General features: G+C 52.5%; 1 long non-coding RNA gene across 1 annotated transcript; it reads left to right on the top strand.

Moving 5' to 3' along the window:
- Positions 1-4,858: 4,858 nt before the first annotated feature.
- LOC128849329 (uncharacterized) lies at positions 4,859-15,911 on the top strand. Its single transcript, XR_008447333.1, has 3 exons — positions 4,859-4,988; positions 12,951-13,099; positions 15,850-15,911. It is a non-coding gene; the product is annotated as an uncharacterized LOC128849329 (long non-coding RNA).
- The last annotated feature ends 3,778 nt before the right edge of the window (positions 15,912-19,689 follow it).

The raw sequence follows: 19,689 nt of genomic DNA on the forward strand, positions 1-19,689 counted from the left end.
GGGGAGGCGGGGGTGGCAGCGCCGAGGACGCCCCCCTCGGCCCCAGTGTAAACACGTCCGCCCCGGCCAGCGGCTCCCCCCGCGCCGAGGGGCGTAGTGGTGCGCTCCACATGCGCGGCTCCCCGCGGGAGGCAGGTGGGCGCGGGGCGGCGGCGGACGGGGGAGAGGGATGAGCGTCCCGGTCCGTTCCGTCCCGAGCCGGTGCCGGGGCTCCAGTCCCGTCCCGTCCCGTCCCATCCCATCCTGTCCCGAGCTGGGGCCGGGACGACCAGGGGGTCCCGTCCCGTCCCGTCCTAAGCCGGTGCCGGGGCTCCAGTCCCATCCCATCCCATCCCATCCCATCCCATCCCATCCCATCCCATCCCATCCCGTCCTGTCCGGGGCTCAGCGGGGACCGGGAGCTCCCGTTCTATTCTGCCCCGTCCCAAGCCGGTGCCGGGGCTCCAGTCCCGTCCCATCCCATCCTGTCCCGAGCGGGGGCCGGGGCGATCAGGGGGTCCCGTCCCATCCCATCCCGTCCCAAGCCCGTGCCGGGGCTCCAGTCCCATCCCGTCCCATCCCGTCCTGTCCGGGGCTCAGCAGGGACCAGGAGCTCCCGTTCCATCCTGCCCCGTCCCGAGCCGGTGCCGGGGCTCCCGTCCGGGGCTCGGCAGGGACCGGGGGCTCTCGTCCCTTCCTGTCCAGAGCAGCTGCCGGGGCTCCCATCCCGAGCCTGGGCTGGGGGGGACCGGAGGCTCCTATCATCCTGGGCTGATCAGGTGCTGGGGGCTCCCGTCCCATCCTGCCCCATCCCAAGCCGGTACCGGGGCTCCCGTCCTGTCCCATCCGGAGTGGGTGCTGAGGGGCTTCCGCCCCGTCCTGGACTGGGACCCTCTGGGCTTGGCCTCTGGGGGGTCTGGGATGGGGCTCTTGGAAGCGCGAGGCAGAGCGGGATGCGGGCAGTGGGGTGTGGGGTTGCCCGCTCCCAGCTATGGCCGTGCTCTGGGGCAGCTGCCGTCGTGCTCCTCTGTGCCGTGTGCTCGGCACGTGCCGGTTTGCGGAGCGGCTGCTGCGGCTCCTGGGGCCGAAGGATCAGCTTTGGCTTTCCTCTTGCAGCCAGGTGGGTGCAGGATGGGCTCCGCAGCACCTGGCTGAAATGTTGGGGTGACCCATGCTCAGCGGGACGGCTCAGCCGTCTCTGCGCCTTAACAACAGCCCACGGTCTCACCACCCGTCCTTGCAGCCGGATCACGTTTGGGGTGAAGTCTGTGTTTGTTCAGCCTTTGGCTGCCAGTCCCTGAGAGTCAGTGTCCAGCTGTTGCTATCCCATGGTATCTCCCAGGAAACTCCTTTATCTGCTGTTATCCATCCATGTTGTCATCCATTAAATGATGAAACCCAAGTGCTTGCACTTTCCAGCTCAAACATTTCTGGCTCAGACTCCCCATTGCAGCCCTAGGGGGGAAATTAACCCCTTTTGCTTCCGTAGGTCTGGAACAAATGTGAGCATTCATGTCGCTGTCAGCATAAACTCCTCCTCGTGTGCTTTTTACGCTGAGCTTTTCCACACCCTGATGCTCTCCTGCACTAATGCTTTGTGAGAGGGATGTCTCCGTTAGTCATAATCTCCGTGGGAAGGGGCTGTGGGAGGAACAGCTTTCTGGTGGTCAGATTAGACCCCGCTCCGCCTCAATTTTCACCCTGGGTATGGATGTGGCACCTAAAGGTGATGCTGCTTGGGGTATGGACTTGTCCCACCAACCTTGGAGTGGCCGGTGGGGCAGATTGGGGACAGCATAGGCCAAGTAAAGCCATGGCAGGTTCTCTTGGGGTCTTTAGCTGGAGAAGGGGCTGCCTTTAGAAAACAGCTCTGGCGAGCTGGGAAATGCGAGAGCAGCTCACATGAGGTCTTCCCCCAGGAGTAGGGTGGCTCCGCATGGCTCCGTTCTGAGGCATGAGTGTGGCCTCGTGCACGAGGGAGGCTCTGGTGGGAGGGTGAGATGGGTCGGGGAAGCTGGAGAGTGTCTCGTGGGATGGCTGATGGAAGGGGACTGCACTGGGTGGGTGGCTCTTGGCACTGCACGCAGCAGTTGGGGTGGCGGTTTCCTCCAGGGAGGAGGGTCTCGGGCGACACTGGGTCTCCAAAGGCTTTCCGTGATCTCCCATCCTCTCTGCAGATGTCTTTACAGGAGGAGGATGTGTGGGAGTGTCGCGTCCCTCAGGGCTGTGCCTCGGCTCTGTTGCTGGAGGGAGGTTGGGAGGACACGTTGCCTGCCTGTCGCAGCACCGGTGACCTTTACGGGAGGTAATCGCAGTGCATGGAGCCCTGAGCTCCTCCACCTCCACAACCTGCTGCCCTCAGCCTGTCCCCTCTCCCGTGGAGGCTCAGTAGCTCCAGGCGGTGCTTTTAACCTTTTCTCTGTCTCCTGCAAGCCAGGTGTGTGGCAGAGACCCTGACTCACAGCAGACGCCGACCCACACCTCTAGGCACAGCACCCACTCTTTCTGTCACGCGAGCGGCTCCGGAGAGGTGGTGGCCGATGAAGGACAGGGCGGCTGGAGGCAGAGGAAAAGGAGGTATTCCATGTACAGCAGGTGCCGAGGCGACACATGCCACAACAAATCCCTCTGATTCAGCTCCAGTGCATCTGCCACCAACGGGGACCGAACGTTAACCAACAGCAACAAACAGCCGAGGGGGCTGATCACAGAATCATAGAATAGTTTGGGTTAGAAGGCACCTGGGAAAGATCATCCAGTTCCAACCCCCTGCCGTGGACAGGGACACCTCCCACTGGATCAGGGGCTCCAAGCCCCATCCAACCTGGCCTGGAACCCCTCCAGGGATCGGGCAGCTACAACTTCCCTGGGCAACCTGGGCCAGGGCCTCCCCACCATCATCATGAAGAAATTCTTCCTCATGTCCAGCCTAAATCTGCCCCTCTCCAGTTTATCCCCGTTCCCCCTCATCCCATCCCCACAGCCTTTATGAACAGCCCCTCTCTGGCTTTTTGGAGCCCCTTCAGGCACTGGAAGGTCACTCTAAGGTCTCCTCAGAGCCTTCTCTTCTCCAGGCTGAGCAACCCCAACTCTCTCAGCCTGTCCTCAGACGGGAGTTTCTCCAGCCCTCACATCATCCTTGTAGCCTCCTCTGGACCCGTTCCAACAGCTCCATCTCCTTCTTCTGTTGAGGATTCCAGAACTGGACCCAATCCTCCCGCTGAGGTCTCCCCAGAGAGGAGCAGAGGGACAGAATCCCCTCCCTCCCTGCTGGCCGCGCTTCTCTGGATGCAGCCCAGGACACGGATGGTTTCTGGGCTGTGAGCACACGTTGTGGCTCCTGTCGAGGTTCTCCTCGACCAGCACCCCAAGTCCTTCTCCTCAGGGCTGCTCTCCATCACATCATCCCCCATCCTGGATTGAACCCAGGGATTGCCCTGACCCAGGGGTAGGACCTTGCCCTTGGTCTTGTTGAACCTCCCGAGGTTCTCCCAGCCCTCTTCTCCAGCCTGTCCAGCTCCCTCTGGATCACATCCTGTCCTTTCAGTGTGGCAACTGCACCCTCAGCTCGGTGTCATCAGAGAAAGGCTTCCCCGCTTCTTCCTGTTCCTCTCCTTGCTCCAAATGAGTGGTTGCACAGAGCGACGTGTTGAGCGTGGAGATTCTCTGGTTCTGAACTGCATCTCTCGTGCTGCGTGTTTGCATGTGGGTGGTTCAAGTCCCTAAATAAAGTCTGCCGTTGTCACACCTTTGCCGGAGTCTCCTGCCATTCTGGTCTCACTCATCAAAGAGGTGAGCCTGCCATTTCTCTGCAGCCATCTGGGTGGGGAGATAGAGTCTTGTGTGGGGATGTGATTGCATCTGGGCATTCGACTGCTGCTCTTTGCAGCTTGCTCGAGCTGTCCTGCAGAGCTTGCAGATAGATATTTTAGTATTTCTTTGACTTCTGTAACTCGTTTTATGTCAAGATCAAGGTCCGGGCAATCCACCTATCTTTGCATGCTGCCTGGGTATTTGTAATGCTTGTTCCAGACCAGCGTGGGTTTTATCAAACTCGTTAACCTGCAACCAAGATGATTTTACAGAAATATTCTCTACAGAAATATCTTGTCCTTGATTTGCTTCTGTTAAGGCTTTGGTAGTTACTCCTGAGTCACGTTGCTGTGAGTCAGATCACAGCTTCACTGCGTGTCAGGAACCAGAACTTGATGGCCACTCTTGGGGATTCCTTCCAGAGCTTGGGTTTTGGATATTTAGGTGCATTCGCGTTTGAACGGGTGTTCATCAAGGCAGGATTTGTTTGTGGCTGCCTGCAGCGAGCCCAGAGCAGCGGAGAAGATGGGAGTGGAGAGTGGATACAGAACCCCACCTGCAGCAGAGTGGTGTGGTGGGTTCAGCCGGATTTCTACCACCTGCAGGGTCTATTGTGTTGCAGCAAGACCTCAGCATCTCCTTTATCCACTGTTGTCCTTTGCTTCTAGACCTCACACTATCTTCACAGTGCAGACTCTTCCAATGACCGTGTTGGGCTCTGGCTCCATTCAAGTTTTTTTTTTACCAAAAGCCTAGCAGAAAAAGGCAGAAGTGTCTCTGATGAGCTGTGCAGCTGCCAGAATGGTTGGAGGGTGGAGCTGGCGATGTGCTAAGCAGGAGCTAAACGTGTGTGATTTAATAAGGTGGAATGTCTGAGTTGGCTGTTGAGGAACAAATGATGGATGGTGCTCTTTGGAGACACGGTGACCGGAGAAGACTCTGGAGGTCACTGGAGTATCAGATAACCTTTATCTGCTTTAACTATTGAATTTCTAAGAGCATTAAAGGCTTACCTAGCCGTGGTACCTAAGTGTCTCAGCATAAAAATCCTGCTCTCTTAACAGGTCTTCCAGTCTGGAGGACAGCAGTAAACTGGAGCAGGATCCACTGGCTGGAAGCTGGTAGAGGACAGCTGGGGTTTGGAATAAGGTCCTGACTGTTGGAGTGACGTTCTGGAGGCAGCTTAACCTGCTCAGGTAATTTTTCAATTTACAAATTAACTTTTCCCACAGTCCCTTCACGTTCCGCAGGAATTCAGAGAGGTGTCGTGACTGCGCTGCACAGGCTGATGGCCAAGCTCCAAATGGCCTTTTCTAATCTACTCTGTGCGGGCTCGGTGACATTTATTAGCTCCTGGCTCGCGGCGCAGCTCTGAGCTGGCTCCAAATCCTGGCTGGCAATTCGCTCTTCATGGGTTGTGCAGGCTGCTTTTCCAGGCACTGACAGGGCGAGGACAGCAGAGCCCAGAGTCCTCTCCGAGATCACCGTGTGGTCTCTGTCGCAGTCTAAGCAGAGGGATTCATAGAATCATAGAATAGTTTGGGTTGGAAGGGACCTCAAAGCCAATCCATTTCCAACCCCCTGCCATGGGCAGGGACACCTCCCACTGGCTCAGGCTGCCCAAACCCCATCCAACCTGGCCTGGAACCCCTCCAGGGATGGGGCAGCACCACTGCTCTGGGCAACCTGGGCCAGGGCCTCCCCACCCTCAGAGTGAAGAAATTCTTCTTCATGTCCAGTCTAAATCTGCCCCTCTCCAGTTAATCCCCGTTCCCCCTCATCCCATCCCCACAGCCTTTATGAACAGCCCCTCTCCAGCTTTCCTGGAGCCCCTTCAGGCACTGGAAGGTCACTCTAAGGTCTCCTTGGAGCCTTCTCTTCTCCAGGCTGAACAACACCAACTCTCTCAGCCTGTCCTCGTACAGAGGTTCTCCAGCCCTCACATCATCCTTGGAGCCTCCTCTGGACCTGTTCCAACAGCTCCATCTCCTTCTTCTGTTGAGGATTCCAGAACTGGACCCAATCCTCCATCTGAGGTCTCCCCAGAGAGGAGCAGAGGGACAGAATCCCCTCCCTCCCTGCTGGCCGCGCTTCTTTTGATGCAACCATTTGCGTAGCTTCGCTGTAGAAAATGCTGCAAATAGTGTAGGAAATGATGCTGGAGGATTTTATTTCTGCAAAGGAATGAAATTCGCCCCAATTAATGATGTATTGAGTATAAAATGCACATGATGTCAAAACAATGCATTTTAAATAGCTACAAACAAAACAATACAAGATGCCAGTCAAAAAGAAAATGTCCTTTGAATAGCTGGCATAAAAATTAACAGAAAAGACCAAAGCAACAGAACTTTCTCCTTGGTAACTCTCAAACTTGAGAGCAGAATCCAAAAGCTCAGCTACAGACAGGTGACATCAGTTCCAGAAATCCCTCTATTACTGGGAACTAATTAGTCATATGAGCATGCAAGAAGTGAAAGAAATTGTTCGTTAAAATGGTTTAATCCACGAAACATTGATGTTTTAAAGATCCAGCTTCGCAATCCTCAGCTACTGCCAATGAGATTTTTTGTTACTACAGTGAAAAAGAGGTGATTCTGCCCCTCTATTCCTCTCTTGTGAGACATCCTCTGGAGGGTTGTGTCCAGTTCTGGAATCCTCAGCTTTCCTGTAGCTCCTTCAGGTAACAGAAAGTCACTAGAAGACCTCCTCTGAACCTTCTCTTCTCCAGGCTGAACAACCCCAACTCTCTCAGCCTGTCCTCCTACAGGAGGTGCTCCAGCCCTCGCATCATCCTTGGAGCCTCCTCTGGACCCATTCCAACAGCTCCATCTCCTCCTTACATTGAAGACTCCAGAACTGGACACAGTGTTCCAGATGAGGACTCGCAAGAGAGGAATAGAGGTGCAGAATCCCCTCTCTCCCTGCTGGCTGCACTTCTTTTGATGCAGCCCAAAAGGAGAGTTGAGTTCCTGCATCAGCGACCTACAGGAAAACTGACTTTTCAAGGGGTGAAGAGGCAGATCTGTGGAATAATAACTATTTACAGGAGTATTGAGCCCATTTTCACAGTGGCAGCGGGTGCGGGTGGCAGCGTATAGAGGTCCGTGTGGGTAGTCATGCCAATCGGTGCATTCATAGAGGATACAGAGAAGACTCTGAATAGGGAGCTGGCAAATTTGTTGGGTAAAAAAAATGATTCAGGAGAGCCAAATCTAGGGCTGAATGCAAGAAACTGAAGAGGGTCCCATGATGCTCGTGCAGAAAATGGCAGATTACATTCAATTCAAATAGATGCAAAGCCAAATGTAGAGGAAATAGAGGGGTGTGAATGAGAGTTGATCGTATCGGTTGCAGCTGGCAGTAGAGCTGACTGGAGTAGGTACAGAAATTCAGGGCTACAAAGATGACCAGAGGGCTGGAGCACCTCCCATGTGCCCTCGCAGCCCAGAAGGCCAACCGTATCTTTTACTCAGTTGTCACCTCCATCATCTTGGTGACCAACAATTTGCCGTTGGTGAGGAAAGGTCCTTCGGAAGGGTAGTTCATAGAATAGTTTGGGTTGGAAGGGACCTTAAACATCATCCAGTTCAACCCCCTCTGCCATGGGCAGGGTCACCTCCCACTGGATCAGGCTGCCCAAGGCCCATCCAACCTGGCCTTGGACACCTCCAGGGATGGGGCAGCCACAACTTCCCTGGGCAACCTGGGCCAGGGCCTCACCGCTCTCAAGATGAAGAAATTCTTCCTTATGTCCAGTCTAAACCTGCTCCTCTCCAGTTTATCCCCGTTCCCCCTCATCCTATCACCACAAGCCTTTGTGAACAGTTCCTCCCCAGCTTTTTGGAGCCCTTTTAGGTACTGGAAGGTCGCTCTGCTTGGAATGCCAGCTCTGCTTGTTGTAACATCCTCTGCACGGCTGAAGCAGCCACGTCCCCAGCCCAGTGCTTACATGGAGTCCTCTGCAGCCTTGCCAGAAAATAAGACAACAGAGAGCTATCTGGGGACAAACGTTCTCAAACTTCTCCACATCTATGGGTCTAAATAACCAACTGCCCCAGTGCTGGTGGTGCTGCTATGGCATGGGATGACCCAATCTCAGCTGCGTTGCAGGGAAGTGATGCGTGCGCTGAAGCCTGTGGGTGAGGAGCTCTGCCCGGTGGCCGAGTTGCTGACCTAAGGCTGCCTCGTGCCCGAGGCTGGAGCTCTGGAAACAGGAGATTGTGGCAGATTACAGATTGCTGGCGTGATTAATGCCTGCCAGTTCTGCTCGGTGGAAAATGAGTTCTGCTGTGCAAAGCTGAGTGGTATCTCTTGGCCAGATTACAAACTTGGCTGTTGAAAATATATAAAGATATTAGCGCTGTATGTTAAAGCTTCTTGAGGGCATTTGAGTTCCTTTGCTGCATGGTCTGACTCTAGAGTTAGCCTCAGTCGTACAGCCTAGAGAAAGTTATGCGGTGTATGAAAATTCAGGTGTACTCGAGATGTCAAGGAGCGTTGCGAAATCAGGCGGTGGATGGGAGGTCCCACATGAAAACGTGAACACAATAGGCATATTGGAAACCCAGGACGAGGCGGACAAACCCTGGGGCGTGGTTAGCTGAGGGATATTGTTTGATGGAGGGTTATAAACTGAAGGAACTGGGCAGGCTAACCGTCCCAGTTAAAAAACAGGGAAAACCTTGGGGAAAGAAAGGCTGGAACGAGACAAGCACCGCATCCCTATGTTGCAAACACATCTCTGAGCTCCTGGCCCAAGCAACGCGCTGGAGGAAGCTGAGAAAGAGCTAGAGAATAAGAGAGTAGATTTTCCTCAGAAACAAGAAGCACGCCAAGGAATTGACGGAGCCAGCACATGATCAGAGTAGAAAAGGAGCAATTAGAAAAGCCAAGCCCATTACAGAGAAGCTGAAGCAATTATTTGCATTATTGTTGATTGTAGAAGAAAACACGGAGATTCCCATGCTGTAATTAACCTTCGCAGGGACTCATCAGAGGATGTGTTCAAAACCAAAAAGCCCGGAGAAGAGACTATGGATCCAATTGATGTAGCAGACAGTGATAAACCATCCAGGCTTATTGAATTCCTTCAGTCTGACGGTGGTGAGGCCCTGGCCCAGGTTGCCCAGGGAAGTTGTGGCTGCTCCATCCCTGGAGGGGTTCAAGGCCAGGTTGGATGGGGCTTGGAGCCTCTGATCTGGTGGGAATTGTCCCTGCCCATGGCAGGGGGGTTGGAACTGGATGATCTTTAAGGTCTCCTCTCCTCTCTCTCTCTCCACTTTCTTCCTTTCAGCTCACATTTTGCTTAAAATCTCCTCTGGCCACAGATAATGTGTATGAAATTCCAACGCAAAGAATTTTTTGAGAAATATAGGCTGTGAAATTGGGCTTATAAATGAGCACAAACTACACCCTTAACTGTGGAGTCCTTAGCCTGGCTTATAAGGCTGCTAATCCCCATCTGCCATAGAGGTAAATGGCCTGAGGAGGCTTGGACTGTTCCACTTACTGTTGGGTTTTGTGCCTCCATGTGTGATAGTGCCGAAATAATTTGCTTCTCCTGTAATTAATTACTCTTGTGTCTACCTAACACGTCTTATCTGCTTCTTTGTATGAAAAATCCCCCTTGTCCTTGGCCATGCCAAGTCTTCCTGGGAACATCTGGGCTCACTTGGAACCAGACTGAGGTCCAGGGTGGTGGAACGAGTTCAGAGGAGGCTACAAAGATGATCAGAGGGCTGGAGCACCTCCCGTACGAGGCCTTGGGCAGCCTGGTCTGGTGGGACATGTCCCTACCCATGGCAGGGGGGTTGGAACTAGATGATCTTTAAGGCCTTTCCTTCAGCACGGAGCAGCTCGGACTGAAATGCGGTGGAGAAAACGACCACAGCTTTCCCAGATGCTTTAATTTCCCCATAGAAGTTGAACAAACATAGTTTTAAAATCAGCTTTCAAAAAGCGACGATCTAAAGTTTTAGTCACCGATAAATATTTTGGTTCTAGCTTTCCAACCATGTTTGCTCCTGTGAGAAAACAATGTTTGTCCTCATCTTGGGGTCGGTGCGTTCTATTCAAAGCGCAGGATTTCAAACAAATCTGGGTTTTTTTTTCCTCCATGAAAGTGGCTCAGGAGTCCCATGATGGAATTACTGACAAGTTTTTTGCTATGAAAGGAAAAGTGGCTTTCCGGGCAGTGTCGCAGAAGCCGTAGAATTCCCTTTCCTCAGAGTGTGATGCTACTTACGACAGCTTCCGAGCAGCACGTGCTCTGCCTCATCCTCCAGCCCTTGTGGCTCTGATAGCTCTCACCTTGGAAGCTCCTGCACACACACCGGAGATGTTCCCCCAGCCTGGGGCTCTGCCTCTGGCAGGAGCAGAAGGAGCTGCTCTTTAAGATATTCAAGCCTGGCCACTCCTTGCTCTTCTCCAGCATCATCAGTTGTTGTATCAGGGATGTCAGAGGAGATCTATGAAGATCCAGAGGAAGCTACAAAGATGACGCAAGGGCTGGAGCACCTCTCGTACGAGGACAGGCTGAGAGAGTTGGGGTTGTTCAGCCTGGAGAAGAGTCTGAGGAGACCTTAGAGCAGCTTCCAGCGCCTGAAGGGGCTCCAGGAAAGCTGGGAAGGGGCTGTTCACAAAGGCTTGTGGGGATGGGACGAGGGGGAACGGGGATAAACTGGAGAGGGGCAGAGTTAGACTGGACATGAGGAATTTCTTCACCGTGAGAGTGGTGAGGTCCTGGCCCAGGTTGCCCAGGGATGTTGTGGCTGCTCCATCCCTGAAGTTGTTCCAGGCCAGGTTGCATGAGGCTTGGAGCCCCGATCCAGTGGGAGGTGTCCCTGCCCGTGGCAGGGGTGGAACTGGATGATCTTTAATATCCCTTCCAACCCAAACTATTCTATGATTCTATTGTGGGGATTTGGCCCTTACCCAGAGCTGAAATCAGCCGTGTAGGCAGTGAGTATATGTGTGTGTGCATTTGAGTGGGATGTTCTCAGACTCCCACATTTGCCTTTTTCACTTCGGGTAAATTCATGCTGTGAAATTCTCCTTCAATAGATTTGCCAAGCACATCCCCGGGTGCCTGACCATCACCCGCAGCCCTGCTCTGAGTGCACAGCAAGACAAAGCCTTTTCAGCGGATATCGTGGTGTTTGAGATGGCTCCTTCGCTGTGCTCGCAGCTGCTCTCCACTGCTGGCCTAAGGCTTTGGGACTTTCCTGGAATGACCCATCACTCCTCTGTAGGGATTGTTATGGGAAGAAGCTGAAAGCGAAGAGGGAGGACGAAGAGAGGGGGATGTACAGCAGGAAGGGTGTTTACTTCATAGGTTTTACTGCTTTTTGACATGTCCCTGCAAGCAGAAAGTTCTGCCCCTCCCTGCCCTGCAGATCTTCTGTTTCTGGAAGCTGGCGTGAGTGGCTTTGTAGTTCTAAGGTGACATAGAGTCATAGAATAGTTTGGGTTGGAAGGAACCTTAAAGATCATCCAGTTCCAACCCCTGCCATGGGCAGGGACACCTCCCACTGGATCAGGGGCTCCAAGCCCCATCCAACCTGGCCTTGAACCCCTCCAGGGATGGGGCAGCCACAATTTTATCAAAGAGCACCCCACGTCTTTCTCCTCAGGGCTCTCCATCACATCATCCCCCAGTCTGGATTGAGAGCGAGGATTGCCCCGACCCAGGGGTAGGACCTTGCCCTTGGCCTGGTTGAACCTCATTAGGTTCACAGAGGTTTTCCAGCCTGTCCAAGACCCTCTGGATGACATCCTATCCTTCTGGTGTGACAACTGCACCCTCAGCTTGGTGTCATCTGCAAACTTGCCGAGGCTGCACTCAATCTCACTGTCTATGTCACAATCTCACATGGTTCTAACAAATTACCCCTGCTGCAAAAATCACTATTTTTTGCTACTTATTTGTCATCTGTGCTGGTTCCTGGCAGAGAAACAACATTGTTGTCTGTCCACCACTGTTCACAGAGCAGGACCACGCTTTCCTTCACAGCACCGGCTTTTCTGGCCTCAGATATTTGCCCAGCTTGAGCACCTGCGGCGTTTTCTCCCTCTCCTTCTTTGTCTGTATCACCATAGCTCAGTGCATTCTTCCTAGGAAGATGCTCTCTAAAGCACACGGTGTGGAGCAGCCTTTGTGGTGTTCTCCTGCCTGGCAGACGGCGTTGGGTGCAGGGGCTTTGCTGACTCTTTCTTTGTGGTCCACAAAGCGGTAGGTTTGGTCGCTGTTAACGTTGAGGCTGTCGCTACCTGAGCTACGTAGAACTTGCATTTTCAATCTTATCCGCTGCCTTCCGTGCTGAGCTGCGGAGCGGGAAAACAAGGGAGAGAGCGTGTGTGCGCGTGCACGTGCCCGTGCGCTCTGCAGAAACCCAAGGTGGAGTTGTGATGCAGAAACCCATCATGATAAGGTGCCCTCTGCGTGGGAGGGAGGGTGCTGGATTGCTTGGGCAGCCTTTGTTTCGGAAGTTACGTAAGGAGATTTGAAGTGCTTGCTTAAGTGCTTGCCTGGCTGGTTTGCTTTAACAGAAGTGCCTGCACATTCTCCCATGGCACGAGCTCTCAGGATATGCCCGGGAGTTCGGGATGCCGAGCGGGAAGCTGGAGGCCTGCTATTGACTGCGGTGACGGTGAAAAGGCAGGATTCCCATTTGCACATTCATCCTTGCTGTGCAAGTGTGCTGGCCCAGCACTGGGAGCTCCTGGGAATGGTCCCTTCTGCCCGAGATCAGATGCTCTTGGGATAATTCAGGTGGATTTGGACCTTGGGAGTTTTTCTGGCCCGTGGTTATAGCTGCGCGTGTCGAGGTGTGTTCATCAAAGTCTGTGCTTTTACTCAATACCCATCTCTGGAGCTCCTGAGGCTTTGGGCCGGTGCCCCTCCTCCCTGAAGGATGCCCGGTAGCTGCTTTTCTTTCCTAAGCTGTCATCCCTGCACTGTCCGAAATCTCGCCAGCGCTGCTGAACACATCAAGGACAAAGGCAGAGTTATGAATCCGCTCTAGCACAAAGATAAGACTCAGTATAATTAGAAACTTTTTATGTGGAGAAATGAATCAAAGCTGCTTCTACTCCTGGGACACTTTAACTCTTTACAGCTTCCGTTATTAGTTGTAGAACCGTTTTTTTTTTCTCAGTTCCAGGCTAGGAAAACCTGCAATAAGAAAGAAGTCCGTGTTGAACCGACCCTGCTGAGCTGCTTGACCCCATGCACAAATGAGTGATGATGGTGCATGGCCCACCTCGAGGGACCTTACCCTGTTATGAGCGCCTTGGGAGGGCTGAGGTGAGAACTGAGATTGTAGGAGATACCAGAAATAAGATACCTTCATCTTTGCCTGTGGCAAGCAAACTGTACTCTTCGTGCTCTAATTTCCTGGACAACTCGATTTTCTTTGGAGAACGCGTGCTGCAATTTGAGCAACACGTAGAGAGCGCGGGGGTCTCGCTGGGCAGTGATGTGACTGCTGAACAAAGCTCAGTTCTGCTGGATGCTCAGGACCTTTGAGGCTGGGAACCGGGCTGAAGGAAGAGAAGAGATCTTCTCATGCCGTAGGGCACTGTGAGAACTCATAACCTCCCTGCTATTTCTGAAACTTCCTTCTCCAGGGGATGAACGTAGCAGATAAATGCAAGAGGGAGCAAAAGATTCCCTGTTTAGAGCATGGTTTGATGTGTAGTAAACAAGCCCTGAGGCCGTACACTGAATGATGAAGATACAAACCGCACTGAACAGTGTAGGAACGCTGCACAAAACAATGTAATGTGTAGCTGTCCAGAAAGAACTGGTTAATCTGTCTGGAAGTGAAGATGTGGAGCACAGACAGTGCACCACATCAGCGTGAAATTGGTGAGCGCTGCAGGTGCTGAGCTCCGAGAGGGAGCCAGCGCAGATGAATGAGATGTGTGCAGGGCAGAATGAACAGAGATGGCTCAGAGCAAACTGGCTGCAAAGTCCCGATGTGGGCGGCAGGTTTGGGACCTGGGAAGGAATGGGGTCAGTGAGACAGATCCATCCCGGACACGGCAGCTGCTGAGTTCTTCATTATTAGGGAATACACAGAAATGGTGCAGATTGAGAGCAGGGACGAGAGGTTCCTCCAGTCTAAGCTGCAAGTGTCAAGGATTTTTCACACCTTATCAAGGTCTCTCTTATGAAACCTCATCTGGAGGATTGTGTCCGGTTCTGGAATCCTCAACAGAAGATGATCTTTCCTTGTATTTCTCTATTAGCCCTTCCAGGACTTTTAGATACGACAGGACTGTCTCCCTGCGCTGCACAGCCCCACTGATGCTCTGAGCGATGCCGCAGGTTTGTACCAGCAGCAGACGCCGGCCGTCCAGGCCCAGGTTATTGTTTCTAAGAGCTAAATTACCTGCTGACCCAGGCGTGCTTCCTGCTGCACTACCCAGCAGCCCAGCCTGTTTACCATTTAGCTCTGAAATTGCAATAACGAGATTACCTGATATAAAGCAAAGCTCCCTCAGCTTTCCTGCTCTGCCTCTCCTCCTCCTGCTCTGCACAGAGGGCTCTCTCCCAGGAGGAGTCAGCAGTGGATTTGCTGCTAGAGATTGCGCTCGCTCTGGCTTTGCCTATATCCTTCAAAGAGAATCACGGCGAGGAAGGAAGAGCTGTGGGTTTAATCAGACTGTTTATCCCTTCAAAGTGAGCAGTTCACTTGGACTAAGTAGGGGAGCTCAGTGGGCTCAGCTAACAGCAGCTTATCCCAGCAATTTGTGCTTCCAGAGATGGTTTTTCCTTCCTCCTGAAGGTGCTGGAGAAGTGGTGGGTGAGAGGGATGCTTGATCCAGACATAGAGAGCAGAGGGGAAGGAGTTCTCAGTGCATAAATGTAGTTTTGGAGGATCCTGGAGTAGGGAGAGCGTTTGAGAGAAATGTATTATTAGATCACCCCGTGTCTCTCGAGGGTCCATTCTGCCACAAGTGTTATTTAATATCGTGATCAATGATATAGACTGTGAGATCGAGGGCACCCTCAGTAAGTTTGCAGATGACACCGAGCTGAGGGTGCAGTTGCCACGCTGGAATGACAGGATGTGATCCAGAGGAACCTGGACAGGCTGGAGAAGTGGGGCTGGAGAACATCATGAGGATCAACCAGGCCAAGGGCAAGGTCCTACCCCTGGGTCAGGGCAATCCCCGGTTTTAATCCGCGATGGGGCATGATGTGATTAAGAGCAGCCCTGAGGAGAAGGACTTGGGGTGCTCCTTGATGCTGAGCTCGACAGGAGCCACAATGTGCGCTCGGAGCCCTGAATGCCAACCGTGTCCTGGGCTGCAGCAAAATAAGCACAGCCAGCAGGGAGGGAGGGGATTCTGCCCCTCTGCTCCTCTCTGGGGAGACCTCAGCTGGAGGATTGGGTCCAGTTCTGGAATCCTCAACAGAAGAAGGAGATGGAGCTGTTGGAACGGGTCCAGAGGAGGCTCCAAGGGTGATGTGAGGGCTGGAGCACCTCTGTCCGAGGACAGGCTGAGAGAGTTGGGGTTGTTCAGCCTGGAGAAGAGAAGGCTCCAAGGAGACCTCAGAGTGACCTTCCAGTGCCTGAAGGGGCTCCAGGAAAGCTGCGGAGGGGCTGTTCATAAAGGCTGTGGGGATGGGACGAGGGGGAACGGGGATAAACTGGCGAGGGGCAGAGTTAGGCTGGACATGAAGAAGAATTTCTTCACTCTGAGGGGGGGGTGGTGGGGCAATGGAACAGGTTCCCCAGAGCAGTGGTGCTGCCCCATCCCTGGAGGCGTTCCAGGCCAGGTTGGATGGGGTTTGGAGCCCCTGATCCAGTGGGAGGTGTCCCTGCCCATGGCAGGGGGTGGAACTGGATGGGCTTTGAGGTCCCTTCCAACTGGAATGATTCTGCTATTCTATGACCTGCCTCAGGGGAGGTGCTCGGTCAGGCTGTCTTCGTTGCCCTGTGGTGACTGAGTTTTGGTGCTGGAGTCAAAGTGCTGTAGTTGAATTGCTGATGCTGGTGCTCGCGCAGGACCTTGTCTATTAACCTCTCTGTTGTTCTTTTACAGATGCATGAAAATTTACCCCAAAGCTCCAGTAATTGCAGCGACCAATGGGTGCAGCAGCAAACACAGTATGCAAAGTCTGGTCTGGCCAGGTAAGTTCACGCTGTCTTATGACTATTTAGTATCAGTGCAATAGCAGCATCAGTGAATCCTGCTTATATCACACTGGGATTTCATTATATTCGGTGCTGCACAAAGAGACAAACCCTCTCCTTTACCCCAAAGCAGCTCAGAGGCCAAGTGTGGGACTGGGGCTTTGGGCGCCCGTAGTCTGTAACGTCTTCTCTGCGTCTCTTTGGATTTCATGCAAATTTGCTCTGTACAGATCATTAACAAAAATGTGTTGATCAAATCGCTGTGACTAACTAGAAACTGAGGTTTTATTCCTCCCTTCCGTCCAGTAAGAGGTAACGGACCCCTTGCCCAAAGCTCATTAGAGATCTCTATTGCACCCGTATAACCCTTGGTGAGTTTCTGAGGAGTGTGTGTGTGTTGATGATGAACTTCTGATTTATAAACCTCCTATCTTAAGTATTAATTCTCAGACACAGATGCTTAGGCTGAGCTGAGAAACCAGCATCAACAAATACCCATTATATTCTTGCAAAATCTACTGCTCTCTCCGGGCTCTGCTTTGGGAAAGAGCTTCATATTAGAAAAGATATCGATGGTAAAAATAAAAGGGATAATGGTTTCATTGCTTATTATCTGCATCAAAAGAAGCATGGCCAGCAGGTCAGGGGAGGGGATTCTGCCTCTCTATTCCTCTCTCTTGTGAGACCTCATCGGGAGGATCGTACCCAGTTCTGGAATCTTCAACAGAAGAAGGAGATGGAGCTGTTGGAACGGGTCCAGAGGAGGCCACAAGGATGATGCGAGGGCTGGAGAACCTCTGTACGAGGACAGGCTGAGAGAGTTGGGGTTGTTCAGCCTGGAGAAGAGAAGGCTCTGAGGAGAGCTTATAATAACCTTCCAGTACCTGAAGGGGCTCCAGGAAAGCTGCGGAGGGGCTGTTCATAAAGGCTGTTCATGTGGGGATGGGACAAGGGGGAATGGGGATAAACTGGAGAGGGGCAGAGTTAGACTGGACATGAGGAGGGATTTCTTCACTGTCAGAGTGGTGAGACTTCAGAACAGGTTTCCCAGGGAAGCTGTGGCTGCCCCATCCCTGGAGGGGTTCCAGGCCAGGTTGGATGGCCATGGGCAGCCTGATCCAGTGGGAGGTGTCCCTGCCTATGGCAGAGGATTGGAACTGGATGATCTTTAAGGTCCGTTCCCACCTGAACTATTCTATGATTCTGTGATTCTATGATCTGGGTCACTAGGTCAATATAAAGGGTGTTTGCAGTCATTTTGTGGAGAAGAAAACAGGTCTTTGGTCTCATAATGATCTTGGAAAGGCTGAGAACTTTTCCAGCCCTTCACACAGGCTGAGCGATGTGTCCGTCCGTGCTGCTGATGTGATGCTCCCTGGCTGGTGCTCACACATCAGTCCTTCTGGCAAGCCTACCTCCGTTCCTCCTGGGCATCGCGCATGGCCACTCCTCATGTTCTCTTCTGGTCAGCTCCTTTACAGTTTTCACAGTTATAATCTCCTTGGGAATCTAGTTGACAGTCTCAGGCTCTCTTGGATCAATTTTTTTCTCCCTGAAAGCTTAGTAAACCCTTTCCTAGGATTAATAAGCAAACCCAGGTCTGTGCCCGAGTCCCAAGCCACATGTATTTATGGCTGCTGACTCTTCTCACCTCACTTATCGTGTGAGTGATCGTCTCTCCAGGCCTTTTCCTGTGTAGCTCCGTAGAGATCTGCTGCTGATTGCAGGCCATCTCCCTGCCTGCTGGAAGGGTGACCAAGATATTAGAGCAGCCAAATAGCAAGTTTAACCAACTCTCTACTCTTCAGTATACAGTAAATAAAATAATTTGCTTTAGAGTCCTCTCAAAACCTCTGCTCTCTTCCCAACAGAGGGGTCGCAGTGTTTAAACGCTGTGTGCACAAACATTAGGCAGCACTGGGAACTGGAAACTATAAATCCTTTCTCCTCAGGCAAACGTGATAGATGTGTGTTTACATCAAAATGGAATTGGGAAAAGCTAACGAGTGTTAAATACCGACTCTGGGGGCTCTGACTTGAAGTGAAGCAGGAAAAGGTGGATTTGAAAGCTGGGAGGTTCTCCAGCCCTCGCATCATCCTTGGAGCCCCCTCTGGACCTGTTCCAACAGCTCCATCTCCTTCTTCTGTTGAGGATTCCAGAACTGGACCCAATCCTCCAGCTGAGGTCTCCCCAGAGAGGAGCAGAGGGGCACAATCCCCTCCCTCCCTGCTGGCCGCGCTTCTCTGGATGCAGCCCAGGACACGGTTGGTTTCTGGGCTGTGAGCGCACGTTGTGGCTCCTGTCGAGCTTCTCATCCAGCAGCACCCCAAGTCCTTCTCCTCAGGGCTGCTCTCAATATGAATTATGAAGGCCTGCAGTCAGAGAGGACAGGAATCCTTCAACAAAAATTTGAGAAAGCTTAAAAAAACAAGTCCTCAAAACAGCAAAATAGTCAAATTTGAGCAAAGGAAGAAAGTCAAGAAACTGAAGAAGAGGGTCCCGTTCAGTGCTATATGAATTCACCAAAACTGCAATAAATAGACAGGCAGAGCTGAAGTGTGAAGTGTGGAGGTGTACTCCCGCTTGTAATTATAGAGAAACAAACACACTTTGTCATCCTTGTGGGAGAAAGCATGCTTATGAAATGCCCAGCATCCACCTTGTTGCTGAGATTAACACACTGGATATTTACATGTTAATGCAACATATAGAGTCATGGAATAGTTTGGGTTGGAAGGACAAACCTCAGGAGGTTCAACCAGGCCAAGGGCAAGGTCCTACCCCTGGGTCGGGGCAATCACCGATTTAAGTCCAGGATGGGGGATGATGTGATGGAGAGCAGCCCCGAGGAGAAGGACTTGGGGTACTGTCGAGGAGAAGCTCGACAGGAGCCGCAACGTGTGCTCACAGCCCAGAAACCAACCGTGTCCTGGGCTGCATCAAGAGAAGCGCGGCCAGCAGGGAGGGAGGGGATTCTGCCCCTCTGCTCCTCTCTGGGGAGACCTCAGCTGGAGGATTGGGTCCAGTTCTGGAATCCTCAACTGAAGAAGGAGATGGAGCTGTTGGAACGGGTCCAGAGGAGGCTCCAAGGATGATGTGAGGGCTGGAGAACCTCTGTCCGAGGACAGGCTGAGAGAGTTGGGGTTGTTCAGCCTGGAGAAGAGAAGGCTCCGAGGAGACCTTAGAGTGACCTTCCAGTACCTAAAGGGGCTCCAGGAAAGCTGAGGAGGGGCTGTTCATAAAGGCTGTGGGGATGGGACGAGAGGGAATGGGGATAAACTGGAGAGGGGCAGGTTTAGGCTGGACACGAGGAGGAACTTCTGCATTATGAGGGTGGGGAGGCCCTGGCCCAGGTTGCCCAGAGCAGTGGTGGCTGCCCCATCCCTGGAGGGGTTCCAGGCCAGGTTGGATGGGGCTTGGAGCCCCTGATCCAGTGGGAGATGTCCCTGCCCATGGCAGGGGTGGGACTGGATGGGCTTTGAGGTTCCTTCCAATCCAAACTCTTCTATGATTCTGTTCTAAGTCAAAGTATTTCTAGATTTGATTCTGGCCAAACCCAGGGGTTTCGTTTCTCTGTTTTACCTTTTGGGTAAGAGCTCTTCTGCCAACGTAGTCATAAAACTTGCCAAGCAATCAGCGATTTACAGGATCCCTGTCAAGCGATTCTGAGTAGCTAAAATCCCTTGCTACCCTCAAATATTATTTTTTGGATGATATTGTGAACCACTTGTTAAAACGCTCGGTCTG

The sequence above is a fragment of the Cuculus canorus genome, chromosome 28, assembly GCF_017976375.1.
Source record: "Cuculus canorus isolate bCucCan1 chromosome 28, bCucCan1.pri, whole genome shotgun sequence".
In the NCBI taxonomy this organism is placed as follows: domain Eukaryota; kingdom Metazoa; phylum Chordata; class Aves; order Cuculiformes; family Cuculidae; genus Cuculus; species Cuculus canorus.